The sequence below is a fragment of the Rhinichthys klamathensis genome, unplaced genomic scaffold (genome assembly GCF_029890125.1).
Source record: "Rhinichthys klamathensis goyatoka isolate OS25496 unplaced genomic scaffold, OSU_Roscu_1.1 h1tg000090l_1, whole genome shotgun sequence".
In the NCBI taxonomy this organism is placed as follows: domain Eukaryota; kingdom Metazoa; phylum Chordata; class Actinopteri; order Cypriniformes; family Leuciscidae; genus Rhinichthys; species Rhinichthys klamathensis.
In genome coordinates, this window is record NW_026606629.1 from 2,936,743 (window position 1) to 2,954,724 (window position 17,982).

A 17,982-nucleotide genomic window follows, 5' to 3' on the forward strand; every position below is an offset into this window, starting at 1 on the left:
AAAAAAAATCACTTAACCATAAACCAAAAAATGTTAGGTTTTTGTTGAGGGAACCAGGGTGGTGTGACTTCCGGTTTGGCCTACAGAAATGCATCATCACTGCAAGTGCAACGCTCACATTTATTTCTAAGAAAAAAAACAGAGGTAGTTTATTCACTGCGACATCATCATGGGTTTTTGCCTCTTTACAAATTAGGGGGGCTTTATCTGGTTTTATTATCTGACATCCTTCTGCCCACATGTGACCTTTTATTTCCTTGAATTATAAGCTGTTTTATTTGCGTAGATGGGCTCTTCTGCAAAACAGAGCAAAAGCAAAATCTGATTAGGTAGTAGCATGTCAAATGATTATTTATGTACTTCTTTGATTATGCATATTTAAATAAATACTGTCCTGTAAAATGTTACATGTACTTTATGTTTAGTTTTGGTTGTGTTTCTTCTGTTCCTGTTTTGCCTGCTTTAGTTCTCTAGTTCAGGGTTTCTCAACCTTTTGCCTACTGCGACCCACTTTTCTTTTGTATGCCAGTCATATGACCCACTAAATAAATCTTGAATCACTGAAATGCCTCTTTAGATCTATAGGCTACAACGCAGGCCTATATGCTTATTATAATTAATGATAATCACGAAAACACACAAACATTTTCAATAATTAGGCAGACTATGAGGCAAACTGATTTTTTTACTCACGTTAATGTGATAGCCTTGAGACTGCCGCTCTGATCAGGCCAGACTTGGTGGAATTTGTAAAAGTGTGACTCGTAGTGTCGCACACAAACTGTTGTCAGCCTATTCCTGCTTTTTGTTTTCGTTGCAGACACTGTTGAAAATCCCGACTCACAAAGATACCATAAAACTTTAAATAATAGCCCGGGCTTTTATTTTCCCAAATCGTCGAACTGCACCGGCTTGTAGGCCTATTTGAGACAGGCGTCTATATGAGACAGGCCTTTATAATTTAGTGTTGAGATGTTGTTCATTGAGATGTTGTTCCTAGAGTCTCTAATCTCTAAAAAATCTCCAAATGCTCCGCGTGAAACTGCGGTCTTCCAACCTTTTACTATCGTGTCAATTGATTTTGATTAATATGCGCGAGGGATAGAGAGCAAGACAGCGCTCGTGTTGTTTGAAGACGTGAGTGCGCGCGCGCGGCCGGGGCGCTCTCTCTCTCTCTCTCTCTCTCTCTCTCTCTCTGCGCGTTAAGCCTTGAAGTTTTACGGTAGTAGTGCTAAATGGGAAGAGAAACTTCGTTGCACAATCTGCAAGTTGTGGATATTCATTTCTGGTTTGAATCCAAGCAATGAAAATAGCCTATGATTCGTCGGAGGATCGGCTACGTTTACATGCACAACTTTTGTTTCAATCGGACTGAATTAATTCCGATTGATGAATCTGAATGTAGTGTTTACATGAACGCTAAACGTGCTGGGGTTAATGTGCGCGTTTATATGTCACAAGATTCAAATCGAATTATATGTTTTTGACATGCGCACACTGCACGAATACAGAGTTTCCCGCTGTTTGCGCATACTAACTATTCTCTTACATTGGTTCTTTATTTGTTTTAAACAGCAGACTTAATATTTATCCATTGCTGGTCATAATTTGGAGACAATGAGCATATGAACCGTTGTGCCGTGCCCGTGCTGCTTATTTATCACGCAGTAAAAATGCCCAGCACCCAAAACCAGTCTGTGAATGAGAGTCTGAAACAAGGACTGGTGGGATGTTGTCCTGCTCCACTTCACAGACGCTGAGTGAAAGGAGAATTTTAGAATGATGGTACGCTCATTTATACGACACTTTACTCAAAAGGAAGAACAGCTCGTTCAGCGCGTCATACATCAGTATGCTATGCGCAGTCCTTTAGTTTCGGTTTTCAATCCGATCAAGCGTTTATGTCCTCCCAGTTGGATTAGAAAAGGAATAAACCACCCCTTTCAATCGAATTGAAATTTTATTCGGATCGAGCTCAATCGGATCGATTAAGGTGTTTACATGAAGGCTTTTTAGTCCGATTGAACCGTCAATGCGTTTACTAACGTCTCTGGTTACTCACGTAACCGTGGTTCCCTGAGAGGAGGGAACGAGACATTACGTATGGGGAAATCCATTTTCCTCGAATCATGAAGTCTGATAGAATAACTCTTTTGCTTGCAAATAGCCAATGGCGGTCCCGCCATCACCTGATTGGCTGACACTGCTCAATATAGGTGACAGCGGGCGCCAAAAACCTCAGAATCTTAGCTGAACGAGAGTAAGGAGACTGAGAGTCCCTCCCACACGGCAGGTTACGTAATGTCTCGTTCCCTCCTCTCAGGGAACCACGGTTACGTGAGTAACCAGAGACGTTCCCTTATCGAGTCGGTCTCTCGACATTACATATGGGGAACAATAAAACCCCCGCCGCGTGGGAGAAACCCCGCCCAGCTCTCAGGAACAGACACCGGACCTGGTTGAAACATCTATTGGCACAGAGCCAACTCGGCATCTGCACCAACGAAGGCCCCTCCCATCAAGCTAAGCACGCTGAACTGAATGGAGGGAGATTGCAGCAAGTGATTGGTGCTTAGGAAAATACTGCCGGCTATGAATGCGGACATAACAAAGGGCACAATATAGTGAACATGATAGCTATGCTAATAATAACTCGCACTGTCTGACGACTAGTCGAACCGTGGCTAGAGCGCGCGCCATCGGGGCAGTCTAGCCTAGTCCAACGACAGCTCAGCTTTCTCTCCCTGCACTGACAGACATGTGGTGCGAATGAAGGGATATTCAAGTTATAGAATCTCGCGAAGGTATTCCGAGACGACCAACCTGCCGCGAAACAAATGTATTGAATAGACATGCCTTTCGCCCACGCCCATGATGACGCCAAACTCCTAGTGGAGTGGGCGTGCACCCCTATAGGGAAACGGCTTCCCGTGAAGCATAAGCCAGCCAGTGCACAGTCTCCACTATCCAGTGAGATAGCCTCCGTTTCGACAGCGCGCCGCCTCTTAGCACCCGCGTAGCAGACGAAGAGCTGCTCTGAAGTTCGAAACTGGCTAGTTCTGTTCACATAAGCACGCAGGGCACGCATGGGGCACAAGCGTACTTCTGAGACTCTGAAACACTAACCTCATCCGGGCAAAATGCTGGAATTGCAACCACCTGGGCTCTGATGAATATACGCAGTAGATAATAGCCCCATAATAGCATAGCACCTCAGTAAACAACAAACACATAGCCGTAGCTACAACTGTGAGTAGACGAGTTAGCACCGAATAGCCAGTTGTACTGAAGGAAACGGGGCAACATAACAGCATAGCACATGTACGTAACAGCATCGGTCGCTGTAGCGCATCCATGCATGTACATAACGCAGCATAAGTCGCCGTAGCGACAGAACTGCGTAGAGACAGAAACTGAGATGTACAGTTCGATCAGGATGGCTAGCTGCACGGAAACGGGGCAGCATTACAGCATAACACATGGTAATTGCACATCCGTGTACGTACATACATTCAGAAACTGTGAGTATGCACAGTAGATTAAGATAGCTAGTTTTGCACTGAAAGAAACAGAGCAACAAAATAGCAACACGCGTCCTTATACGTACATAAGTGCAGTGTAGTCGCTGTAGCGACAAACTGAAGCAGTTAGATAGGATAGCTGGTTGTTGCACTGAATGATAGAGGGCAACATAACAGCATAACACATCAGTGTGCACATTTTAAACATCTGTGTGTATAATGCAGCTCAAGTTACTGAAGCGACCGAAACTGCATGAATATGCGTACACAATGGTCCATTACATTGAAGGGCAGCATAACGCTTCAATATCTACACAGATGCAATGCAAGTCGCCGTAGCGACGACTGAGACTATGCACAAGCATAGTTACATTTTTGTGTACAAAAAACACAGCGTCAGAGGCATAGCGACATCGACTGTAAATACGTAGTTAATCGGAATAGCCGGCTGCACTGAGGATACAAGGCAACATATAACGGCATAAATCATAGACACATATCAATGTACATAACACAGCGTCTGTGGCATCGCGCAACAACTGTGACTACACAGTAAAAGAGTAGCCAGTTGCACTGAAGGATACAGGGCAATATATAGCGGCGTAATAGTTACACATATCAGTGCGTTGTGTGTACACAGCGTCAGTTGCATCGTACAACAATTGTGAATACGTAGTGATCAGAATAGCCATTTGCACTGAAGTATAGGGCAAAATATGACGGCATAGATCATAACACATATCAGTGTGTAGTGTGCACAAACACAGCGTTAGTTGCATCGCACGACAACTATGAATACGCACTGCGTAGTAATCAGGATAGCCATTTGCACTGAATGACACAGGGCAATATATAATGGCATAAATCATTACACATAACAGAGTGCGGTGTGCACAAACACAGCGTCAGTTGCATCGCACGACAACTATGAATACGTAGTAATCAGAATAGCCATTTGCACTGAATGACACAGGGCAATATATAAGGCATAAATCATAACACATATCAGTGTGTAGTGTGCACAAACACAGCGTTAGTTGCATCGCACGACAACTATGAATACGCACTGCGTAGTAATCAGGATAGCCATTTGCACTGAATGACACAGGGCAATATACAGTATAATGGCATAAAACATTACACATAACAGAGTGCGGTGTGTACGTAACACAGCGTCAGATGCATCGCGCACGAACTGTGAATACGTAGTAATCAGAATAGCCATTTGCACTGAATGACACAGGGCAATATATAAGGCATAAATCATTACACATATCAGTGTGCAGTGTGTACAGCGTCAGTTGCATCGCACGACAACTGTGAATACGTACTGCGTAGTAATCAGAATAGCCATTCCACTGAAGGATACAGGGCAATATACAACGGCAAATTCATATAGTGTGCAGTGTGTACATAAACACAGTGTCAGTTGCATCGCGCAACAACTGTGAATACGTACTGCGTAGTAACTAGAATAGCCATTGCACTGAAGGATACAGGGCAATATACAACGGCAAATTCATATAGTGTGCAGTGTGTACATAAACACAGTGTCAGTTGCATCGCGCAACAACTGTGAATACGTACTGCGTAGTAACCAGAATAGCCATTGCACTGAAGGACACAGGGCAATATATGGCATAAATCATTACACACAACAGTGTGTAGTGAGTACGTAACACAGCGTCAGTTGCATCGCACAACAACTGTGAATACGTACTGCGTAGTAACCAGAATAGCCATTGCACTGAAGGACACAGGGCAATATATGGCATAAATCATTACACACAACAGTGTGTAGTGAGTACGTAACACAGCGTCAGTTGCATCGCACAACAACTGTGAACACGTACTTGCAGTAATCAGAATAGCCATTGCACTGAAGGACACAGGGCAATATTTAATGGCATAAATCCTTACACATAACAGTGTGGTGTGTACGTAACACAGCGTCAGTTGCATCGCGCAACAACTGTGAACACGTACTTGTAGTAATCAGCATAGCCATTGCACTGAAGGACACAGGGCAATATATAATGGCATAAATCCTTACACATAACAGTGTGGTGTGTACGTAACACAGCGTCAGTTGCATCGCGCAACAACTGTGAATACACACTGTGTAGTAATCAGAATCGCCATACAGGGCAATGAATGCTGCGGCGGGGGCTGGGCACCAGCCACCGGGAAAGCATTGACTGCTATATGAAATGGTATAGCTCGTCCGCGGCATCATGCACGGGGACATAGATAGCCATCTCCTCGGGTTTCCCCGAGGCGGGTAATAATGTTGGGGAGAGAAGCTCTTTTGCTGAGACATGTAATGTACCTAGTTATTGAAACAGAACACAGCGGTTTCAGAAACAACACATTCTCGTCGAACTCTGGGCGGGAACACGCCCTCTTCGCACCGGTCCGACGAACACGTCCCGCGCTCTTTCCTCCCTGACACGCACATCAGGAGCGCTGTTTTTTTTTTTTTTTTTTTTTTAGCGACTTCCTGAACTGCCTCTCGCTTCAGCTTTACGGCCCGCGCCGAGGCCACCTTTCCGACGGCAGCTCCTTGGGCGCTGTCCACTCCAGCACCATATCTGCCACCGCCTCAGTGAGAATGGCCATAAGCTCCGCATCCAAAGAGGCGAGGGCGCCTTCAGACGGAGACTCGGACCATTGGCGTCGTCATCGTCGTAACCGAACGAGATAATTCCCGTGCTTCCTCAAGAGGGCGGTAAATGGCCTCAAGAGTAACTCACGGGCTCTGCCACGTGAGGATGGCGTGGACCTTGGGCCGACGTCAGCGCCTCAACAGAACCCGCGAATGGAGATCTCTGCCGTCTCCCGGTCCGCGGCTCGACGGCGGCAGACTGGGGAGAGGCAGGAGACACAAGGTCGTCGCTACGTGTAACGGCCAGCCTTGCACGAAGGATCTGATGGGAAGCTCCTCACAGGCGGGACATCCCGATCCCTCGAGTGCCGCCTCTGCGTGGTCCCGACCCAGGCACAGCACACAAGTTGTGTGCGTCCGGGGATTCAATGGGTCCACCACACGGGCGACAAAGAGACATAATATAATCCACCGGAACGCGAGAGGGGAATTAAAACTCCTTAATATACTCCGCTCTGAATGCGTACATCAACGGTGAAAACAGACTCGAGTGAAGAAAAAAGATTCTGAGGTTTTTGGCGCCCGCTGTCACCTATATTGAGCAGTGTCAGCCAATCAGGTGATGGCGGGACCGCCATTGGCTATTTGCAAGCAAAAGAGTTATTCTATCAGACTTCATGATTCGAGGAAAATGGATTTCCCCATACGTAATGTCGAGAGACCGACTCGATAAGGGAACGGATTATTTGGATTTGGTTGCATGTAAACGTAGCCTGTTGCAATGAGCCTTTTGTGAAGCCCATTTATTGGCTGTGCCGGTTAACACAGAGAAAGTCTCGCGACCCCCTATGGAACGAACAACGACCCACTAGTGGGTCGCGACCCCCTGGTTGAGAAACACTGCTCTAGTTTGTTTCCCTGGTTGTAAATTAGTTCCCACACCTGTTCCGTTTTATCCTTGATCGCATGTATTTAACCCCAGTGTTTTGTTCAGTTCTTTGTCCAGTATCGTCAATGTGGTTGTGTTAAGTTGTTTTCCCACTCAATTTTCAATGAATCTGAGCATCCTGTATATTTTTGCTGACCTCTTGTCACGGGACAGATTATAGTTTAGACACCCAATTTTCCGATCATAACAAAATTCTTATAAAACGTGTTATATTTAATTAGATAAAATGAATATAGCTTTTGAATGAGTCATATTAACCAAGTTTCTGCATAGTACTTTTATGAAGTTTTGTCATTTTGGAGCATTTACCACACTAGTTCACATTGACATTAATTATAATGGAAAAGAGGAAAGAAAGATATATAGGGTAGTATAACATGAGGGATGAGTAAGTGATGCATTGAAAACATTTTTATTTGGAGTAGACGTATGATTAATATATAAGAGAGAAATAATAAAATACAATAACACTAACCTGAAGTGCAGCGACACTTTTTTCTACATTTAAAGATGAAAATAGCGGCTACAATTAAGAGGATTGCAAGTGCCGAGCACACAGATATTGCGATCAATGCTGTGCCAGGAATGCGGGTTTCTACTGAGAAAGGAAAAGAAAGAAAACAAGATCTGTATGATATATGTATATGTAGCATTTTCCAGTACAATGTAGTAAAGTGGATTTTGTATTTTTGCTACTCTGTTGCTTAAGGGCAAATCTTATTTTATTTTGTGTGTGTGTGTGTGTGTGTGTGTGTAGAATGTGCCTTTAATGTGAATCTAATGTTCACATTAAATGAAGTGAATGAAAAGGTACCTGATGGTTTCAATGTTGTGGTGTACAGTGTGCTGTTTGGTGGTTCAGTCTTCAAGTCTTCAGCAGAAAAAACAAATGATCATTACCAAAGAATACACATTCACTAGTGAAAAGTGCCCGTGCAAAATAATTTTTTGTGTGTGTTTTTAGTAATTGTTGGTTTGGTGTGTTTGAGTGCTCATTGTTACAATTACACAGCAAAGGTTCAGTGACATTTTTATTTGTGCATGGTAGAAAGCAGATACTGACATAACGACATACAATAAATGTGGAAAATTGAAATACAGGATTCAGGGAGCAGGCTACACAGTGAACTCAGAGAAAACGCTACGCTTGAGCAAACAGTTTGTAAATAGGCTACTACAAATGATGGCCGTGAATAAAATATAATATTCAGATATTTTTAAACCACAACCCTCTAATGTCAGAATGTTTATTTTGGGGAGTGGCCACTCAGTGTGCAGTGTGGAGGAGGAGTGGCCACTCAGTGTGCAGTGTGGAGGAGGAGTGGCCACTCAGTGTGCAGTGTGAGAGGGGGAGTGGCCACTCAGTGTGCAGTGTGGAGGAGGAGTGGCCACTCAGTGTGCAGTGTGGAGGAGGAGTGGCCACTCAGTGTGCAGTGTGACAGGGGGAGTGGCCACTCAGTGTGCAGTGTGGAGGAGGAGTGGCCACTCAGTGTGCAGTGTGAGAGGGGGAGTGGCCACTCAGTGTGCAGTGTGGAGGAGGAGTGGCCACTCAGTGTGCAGTGTGGAGGAGGAGTGGCCACTCAGTGTGCAGTGTGACAGGGGGAGTGGCCACTCAGTGTGCAGTAGAGGTCTTCTCGGGTCCTAAAAACTGTACCCGACCCGAATCGACCCGAATCACTACTTACCCGAACCCGACGTGCATAAATTTTTTTTTTTAAAGAAAAACCCGACCCGAGACAGACCCGATAAAATTAGACCCGAGTCCGACCCGACCTGACGGCATTTCCTTTAGAACCCGACTGGACCCGAACGTAAACGGCATTTACATTGTGCACAGCCTGGAGCCCTGCGTTTCTCAAAAATGCACTTAACATAGACGCGCAAGTGTAAGCGCGCTGAAGTGCTAAAATGTCAATCACACATCACTGTAACCCATTACGTCCTATAAAATTTGGCATAATGTTATTTACCGGTCCATACGAGGATTAGAACCACCATTCGTTTTCCCTGACATTTTTCGCAATTTCTGTTATTGCCTCCATGGTTTTCTGACAGTGTCATGTATTTTTAAAATTGATTGACAGGCCTGGCTAAACGACAATTCAAATACTTGCATTTAGTCAAACATCCATCCACATGATGGCGCACTAGTTCTTCTTGGCAAAGGGAGGGGTTGGTTTATGTGGAGCGAGCAACTGAGTAAATAAATGCAGAGGCAACCGTGCTTATGCTTATAGCCCATTTGCACGTAGAAGCGCGGATTCGCTCTCTCACTTAGAAAAAGTGAGAGAACGGTGTCATAGAGTTGTTTTAAATACTGCAATTTTCTTAAATGCCCAACATAGTTTAAAAGAATTCGGGTCTTCTCGGGTCCATTTGGAAAAGGCATATTTATTTTAAATTACCCGAGACCTGAGGCCACTAATACCGAACCCGACCCGTGTCCGAGACACTCGTCGGAGTTTTGGACCCGAACCCGTTCGGGTCTCGGGTCGGACCTCGGGTTTTCGGATCCAAGTGGACCTGTGAAGACCTCTAGTGTGCAGTGTGGAGGAGGAGTGGCCACTCAGTGTGCAGTGTGAGAGGGGGAGTGGCCACTCAGTGTGCAGTGTGGAGGAGGAGTGGCCACTCAGTGTGCAGTGTGAGAGGGGGAGTGGCCACTCAGTGTGCAGTGTGGAGGAGGAGTGGCCACTCAGTGTGCAGTGTGGAGGAGGAGTGGCCACTCAGTGTGCAGTGTGACAGGGGGAGTGGCCACTCAGTGTGCAGGAGGAGTGGCCACTCAGTGTGCAGTGTGAGAGGGGGAGTGGCCACTCAGTGTGCAGTGTGAGAGTGGGAGTGGCCACTCAGTGTGCAGTGTGAGCCAGAGTGGCCAGCGGCTAGAGCGGCAAAAGCCAATGTGTGCTACTTTTACCAATATATTTACCAATATCTTTTGCATTTCTAATCCTAACAACTTCAAACTCGGCACTGCACTTACTCGTGGCTGTAGCAAGACACCTGTCAAGTTTGAAATCCATCGGACTAACAGTTCAAGAGATATGCGAATAACAGATATCCAACTGTTCAAAATCAGTTTTTGTGTGTGTTTTTAGTAATTGTTGGTTTGCTCAACAATTGTTGAGTGCTCATTGTTACAATTACACAGCAAAAGTTCAGTGACATTTTTATTTGTGCATGGTAGAAAGTAAATACTGATACTGGTGACTGATATGGAAAATTGAACTGCATGGTTGCAAAACTATTTATAATGGTGATATTAGGTGACATGTATTTGGGTATCAGTGTACAGGTAGCAGGTTTAGTTTAGATGAGATTAGATTTACATTAGTGTCAACTTTGTTGTCATTGTGCAGATTACAATTACCCCTTTCACACGTATGTTTAAAATATTCTAACTGACCCCCCAGCGTGAGTTTTTCGTTATTTAGAACTTGTCACTTTAATGTTTCCATGGTGACGCGTCATTGCTTGTCACGTGACACAGCGCAACCACAACACAGCGCTGAATGAGTGATGATGATCTGCTTTTATGTCATTTTTCCTTTTTTATTAAAAATATTCACAAATGTATTAGCTATAGCATGAAACACTGATATTCCGATTGTCAAATATGTACAAGTGGATGGGTTTTGTTGTTTAAACATCTTTATAACGATCGCGTTAGTTGAGCTGTATGCACAATGGGCGGCGCCATTTTAGTTTGTTTTACAGTTCAGAGAATCGGATCTGTTGGATTACAACACGTCAATTCCTTTACTTCTCACGAAATACATGAAAGTAAGTGGCCGGTGAACTGGGAGAAGAATAGGGTCAAATGTAAAGCTACTTTCACAATGTGTATCTGACTAAAATGTGTCGTCTTATTATAATGGAAAGGATTATTATTGCCGCTTCCATAGACATCAGTGTGTATTTTACAAACTCAAAATCATTGTTTTGCTTGTACTTATGTGTATTTAAATGTCTGAAACCTAAAATAAACATTATGTGGTTGAAAACACTCAATAGTTGTGATATGACAGCACTGAGTGCGTCCGTCTCTGGCTCAGCGACAGCCAACGCTCGAAAGCACGTTTGAATTTAGCAGTTGATCACGTGATGCACTGACCGTTCTAATCATAGACATAATAAATACATAGACGCCCTATTGGCCGCTGTCTATGGCTGGAGCGTACGTCAACGGCGCCGCCATGTTGGGGATGGCAACTTTCCCATACCTCTCATACCGGGAATTGAGAAAAATGCATGTTTTGTGCGCTGTCTGGGGCTGTACACATCGCCACACAATTGAAAACAGCTTTCGAGGAATTACCTTTCACAAGCAAGACTGAACGTTTGTTTTTGGTTGTATTTGGTCATGATTTAATTAGTAATAGTAACGTTCAGAGGATACATTTAAAAATACTACTGTTATTGTGTCACGAAATGTAGTTTAAATAGTTTTTCAGTCGACAATGTAGTTGTTTAAAGCTCAAATATGTGGTTTGTTTATAAAGATAGCGCCTATTTAAAAATTTGATCTGACGTTTTCGGAGTTGTAAGATGCTATCACCGGGGCTCAGCGCTCGTCTACCCCGCCTGGAACGTAGTACCCCAGAGTGCAGTCTGGACGATGGGGCGGGGCGACACTTTTGGGCAGGGCGACACGTGTCGCTCCGCCCACCCCCAATTTTATTGGTTTATAATACCGCAATCTTATTGGTGTAGACGATTCAGGTCTGAGCATGCGCATTCCTTTAAGTACGATTTTATGAATGATTTGGCCGTATTAAAGTACTATTAAATACTTTAATCGTATGGCTATCTTTTCGGTTTACCATGGTAATTTTAGTTAAGATCTATTGCTGTTTTATTGTACTTAAGACACAGAATAGATTAAGTTATTGTTTAAAAACGAACGCTTGGTGACACAGCACCTGTAGGCCTACTTCAGTGAGATGTTTTACATTATAGCGCGTCATTCACTTGGCTTCTTTATACTTCTATCAGGATCGGTGGATCAGCACAAACTCGGGATTTTACGCAAAGGATGATAATTCACTGTAAGAATGTAGCCTAATAGCAGCTGATTTTAATTTTTAAAGCACGACCGTTTTTGTTTCATTTTTTAACGAGATGTTGTCCAATGCGTGCATTATTTGGTAGGCTACAAAGTGCAAAATAAAATGTTTAATGGCAAACTCATGTTTCATTGTTGTTTACCTGTTAATAAAATGAGGGCCTATATATGGTTCTGTAAAGCCCTATGTTATAGTTTTAAAAGATTCATGTTTTCTAATAAGTGTCAACTGGTTAACATGTAGGCTAGCTACAACTATCTGTGACTGCGACATTATAAAAATCCTATAATTTATTTATCCACCCCCGCATTACGTGTCCATGTTTTAATCTGCGTAGTATAGGCTACGGGATAAAAATGGTTTTAAATATTAACACTCACATATAGGCTAGCTGCATAACCATAAAAAAACACTGCTGTAAATCTGTGCAATTATAAGGCCTATAATAAAATAAATAAAATACCCAGCAGAGAAGTGATATGAACATGTAGGCATATTGCTTAAATACGCTCTTGAGCACATAAATAATAATATTTGCTATAGCCTAGATCGACATAATAAATCTGTTTTAGTAAATAAATATATATATATTTTTCCACATTTCAGCAGTGCACGGTTTTTATTCCTTTTGTAGCCTACTCACAAACCCCAATGGCCAGGGCTTGTATGCTATTTGGTAGCCTATCATTGTCTTATTTGTCACCGTGGTTTTGCTTTAAAATAAAATAAAACACACTTTTGGATTTATACAATGTTTTACTGAAATACAGTTATCATCATTTGTGTAAAATCCAGAGTTTTTGTTTATTCACTGATCCTAATGGAAAAACGAAGAAGCATTTACGAATGATGTAAAATTCCGGAGCCCTGCATGAAATGCGGAAAAATATTGTCTAGCCTAAATCAGCCTATAGAAATTATCTCTCCTTCTATGCCAGTAATTTCATGCCGTCATGATCATTGCTCACTAAAAGTGGCACTGACTTTATCTCCAGGGTAAATTAATAAATACAATAGTATCTAGGCTAAATCTCAAACAGTGTATCATCAGCAACATAGGCTATTTCGTGATATCGCCTAGCCCTAAAACTGCTCAATATTATAGCCTATAAAGCTTACAATATTACTTTTTGTAAAGCTGCTTTAAAACGATGTGAATTGAGCGCTATACGAATACATTTTGACAGGAACTTCATCTAACTTGATTCGTAAATTCATCAAAACATTATCCAATTGATCGTTACTGAAATAGGAAATCGCCATGGTTATAACTTAATATTTCTGTAGTAGGCTATGGCCAAACAGCGTCGTAGATCATCCATAAACTCCTACCATAGACTCGTACATAATGGAATGCGCATGCTCATGCCTTAAGCATCTACGCCAATAAGAGTGCTGTATTATAAGCCAATAAAATCAGGTGTGGGCGGAGCGACACGTGTCGCCCCGCCCAAAAGTGTCGCCCCGCCCCATCGTCCAGACTGCACTCTGGGGCTACTCCCTGGAACATCCGTACCTCGGCCAGTGCTTCTGAAATTTTGCCGCTGCTCGGATGTCTGTAGTCTAGTGGTTAAACATGAGATATAATTCGTCTTGTGTATATCTAACGGGCGATCTTTGGTCTCATTAATCTATAAATGGTTCCCTGGTAAATCGTTTTGGCTGAGGGCAAAGTGAAGTTTCATAACTTTATATTTAGGCTATTTTAACGTTGTATCCTGCTGTATGTTTGACTGAAGCTACTTCTGTTATAATGGCTATTACTGATCAATAAAACTGAAATTTAACAAAAAGAGTAAAATATTAAAGTCACTATTTAACTTATTTTTTATTGTGTATATTCTGTAATTGATATTTCTTATTCTATTGCTATTATTATAGTATTATTAATAAACTATGCTATTATCAATATTTTTATGATTGTATTATTGTACTTATGATATTATATAATTATACTAATCATTACTATTTTATTTGCTGTATACTATTTGTTTATTTTATTGACTAAACTATTTACTATTACTTCTCACTTTATGTTATATTTACTATTTGCATTGCACTGTAGTTGTACCATAACGTATTATTATAAAGGATCCATCAGTTATCTTTGTTATTGCTAAAATCTGGTCAATCACAGAAAATGCTTTTTCCACAATAAGAAAACTTAAATTATATCTCAGTATGGGGGTCTTCACCATTCTTATCCAAGAATAAAAAGCCAGATACATGACAAGCCTGAGCTTAATTGACCATTCTTTATTAAAAAAAAGTATTTTACAAGTCTAACTATCGAGATTTTAAATAACTAGAGATGGAACTTTTTGTACACCACATACAAACCACTGAAATCGGTTGATAAATGTAAAAACAGTTTGTTTTTATCTAGAAAAAACGCAGCTCCCCCGTTTACTTACGTTTGTTCACAGCGCAGTCTTGCCCTCCGCAAAATGGCGGACCCGTTGACGTATCGCAGCAACATTCCAAAGCGGCCAATAGGGCGTCTATGTATTTATTATGTCTATGGTTCTAATCACACCGGTGTGATCGGACGCTCCAGGGACCAGCCAAGACTGATCACACCGGTGTGATCGTACGCGTGAAAGGGTTATATAGAGCCAATGAAAGGCAGTTAGCGTCTTTTATGTTTAGTTGGTGAATAGCATAGGCTACTATTACACAGTAGCGACAATGTTAAGCGAACCAGAATTGCACTAGTACAATAAGCATTGCACTAGTACAATAAATATGGAAAATTGAACTACATATATAATTAACTACTGACAACTAACTACTTCTGAATAACTACAATATTCAGAAGTAAACAGTGTAGCTGACTTAATGTTTAGCTGACAGAGTGTTTATGTCAGAATGTTTATTTTCAAACCACAACTTCAATGTGTGCTTCTTTTACCGATATATTTAACGATATCTTTTGCATTTCTAATCCAAACAACGTCAAACTCGGCACTGCACTTACTCGTGCCCGTAGCAAGACACTTATCAAGTTTGAAATCCATCGGACTAACAGTTCGAGAGATATGCGATTAACAGGCAGACAGACAGATAGACGTTCCTGTAATTTATAGATAGATAGATAGATGTCACAGTGTTATTCAGGCCTTTGAATGAATGAATTAATTATGAATATGACCTCTTTAAAATGTTTAACTATACTTATTCTTCATGGGTAAGTGACATATTGCTTTGCATCTTGCACAATGCAATGATACACCCATCATTTTAAAACTTTTATTTTTATGAATTTGTAGGTGACTAAGCAAAGTGTGAAAAGGCTAAATCAAAATTTTCTTTGTTATGGCGCTTTTCCACTGCTGGTACGGCTCAGTAGGGTTCGGCTCGCTTCGCTTTTCCGCTGCGTGGTATGACTCGGCTCAGCACGGTACGACTCGGCACAGCACGGCACGGATCGGTTTGGTTTAGCTCGGTTTGCTTTTCCACTGCGGTTAGTACCGCTTCAAAGTGGGTGGGATTATAGTCTGACCGTTATAGTTTATCCGGTCCTCGGCAACCAATGAGAGGAACGTCTGCACTTTATCCACTGACCACGATTCAGCCATTTCTTTTTTTTGAAGTTTTCTTTCTTTCTTTCTTTCTTTCTTTCTTTCTTTCTTTCTTTCTTTCTTTCTTTTTTCTTTAAGCAAGTCAAGCAAGTAGTTTTAAAACAGGTGCTACAGCGGTGGCTGTTACTGGCTAAAGTGGCTATTTAAATCTAGCAGGTTTGATGTCTCGCAAATACAATGACGCTGGTAGTGACGATTCTGTCTGACCAATCAGTGATCTGCAGTGTGTTCACGTCACATTTTAGTATCGGTACGGTACGCTTGGAACCTCAACAGAGGTGGTACCATTTAAAGCGAGCCGAAGTGAGCCGTACTGTACCGTACCATGCAGTGGAAAAGCGCCACAAGTGAGCTGTACCGAGCCGAGCCGTACCGTACCAGGCAGTGGAAAAGCGCCAAAGCGTGCCATACCGAACCATGCCGTACCGTACCATGCAGTGGAAAAGCGCCATTATAGAAGTAGAATGTGCCTTTAATCTAATGTTCACATTAAATGAAGTGAATGAAAAGGTACCTGATGGTTTCAATGTTGTGGTGTACAGTGTGCTGTTTGGTGGTTCAGTCTTCAAGTCTTCAGCAGAAAAAAACAAATGATCATTACCAAAGAATACACATTCCTTACAGAATACATTGATGATATTATTATTGACTATAGCTTCTGCCAAAGATAATTACTCTATCATCCTATTGTCTGATTATCTTGAGAAATGACCTTAAGTAATTTGTAAGATATAGAATGGTACCATTAAGTACTTGAAGAAAAATCTGCTCTGTCTTCATTCTTTGATCATGGAAAATGATGGTGCAAGAGTAGTTCCCAGAGTCTTCATCTTTAATATCTTCAATTTGAAGTGTACCATTCTCCATTATTTGTATCCCAGTCCTCTTGCTGAACATTTTTGAACGCTTTTCATTTAGATTGATCCTGGCCAGCAGGATGGTTTGGTTGATTGTGTGGTATTTCCATTCGATCAAATTAATGGTCTCCAATGAAAATTGATGGAGATGAAATATTACAGTCTGTCCCTTCCATGTGGATGTGTGTATACCTTTTACAAGAGAGATAATCAAGATATTAATCGATTAAAGCAGGCATGTTAATGGCACATATTGCAGTCAAGCCATTAATTTTAGAACAACATTCCTACATATTTCTTTATTAAAACATTTAACAATGACCAACATGTTGAAATGATTGGAGATGGTTTGCTTCAGGATAGAGTTTAAAAAGCTTTTGCACCGGTACATGTTAGGAGTCAATGAGACAACATGTAGCAGTTAGTCAATGAGCGTGGATGGAAACATCTGTGAAAACTTAAAACTGTGGGACAAATCCAGTGGATGCTTGCAAGACTGAAAATTGTTAAAGACAATGAAAATCAAGTTTTTAATGTAGTTTATGTCTATATGGTGTTGTTATGCTTTAAGACAAACCATGTGCAAATTAATCAGTGAAAACCGTTTCTGAGTATTTTCTCCTTAAAACGTTTTAGGTTACTAGACTGGGTAACACTTTATTTTAAGGTGCTTGTAATAAGCAGTAATTAACAGTTAATAAGACACTTATAAGACCTTATAAGATGCATATAAGCACTAACTAATGATAATAAATAAATTAAATTAAATAATACATTTCTCAAGTATCAATACATTGCACTTTTAGAACAGCCGAACAAACATAAATGGTAACACAAACTCCCAGGCCCTTAAAAATGTACCTTCCCAAGAGGGAGTAGTTTCCCTGATCTCTTCAGGGCCTGGACCTTTAATTAACCCTTATATGAAGTAGTTAATGCTTATATGCATCTTATATGCATCTTGTAAGGTCTTATAAGTGTCTTATTAACTGTTAATTACTGCTTATTACAAGCACCTTAAAATAAAGTGTTACCTAAATAAATTATATATTGTAAAAAGTTATATTAAAACAGAAAATAAAAAATACAGAACAGAAAACACGGTGACATAAAATCCAAAGAAGAAATTGATGTGAAACCTTTCATTCAGAAAGTGTAAAAATGAACAGAGCTGTTCTGTTTTCTCTCGTTACTTTCACTTTGACTTTCTGCATTCTGGGAAAAACGACATCTGACGAAAGAGCACTGTTACTTAATTCTGTGTATTTACAAAAAAAAAAAAAAAAAAAAAAAATCTGACATTGCTGAAATAGGCTAACCACAATACCCTCAAAATGCACATTATAGACAAGGTTCAAAATGAACACTTGCTAAACTCTAAATTACTTGTAACAATTTCAATCACAATA

The 17,982-nt window shown here is 41.4% G+C and overlaps 1 long non-coding RNA gene across 1 annotated transcript; it reads right to left on the minus strand.

The window, feature by feature from the left end:
• Nucleotides 1–241: 241 nt before the first annotated feature.
• Nucleotides 242–7,970, minus strand: LOC130085788 (uncharacterized). The gene is made up of 3 exons (XR_008807175.1): nucleotides 7,890–7,970; nucleotides 7,551–7,673; nucleotides 242–296 (listed from the first exon to the last, which is right to left on the minus strand). It is a non-coding gene; the product is annotated as an uncharacterized LOC130085788 (long non-coding RNA).
• Between the last annotated feature and the right edge of the window lie 10,012 nt (nucleotides 7,971–17,982).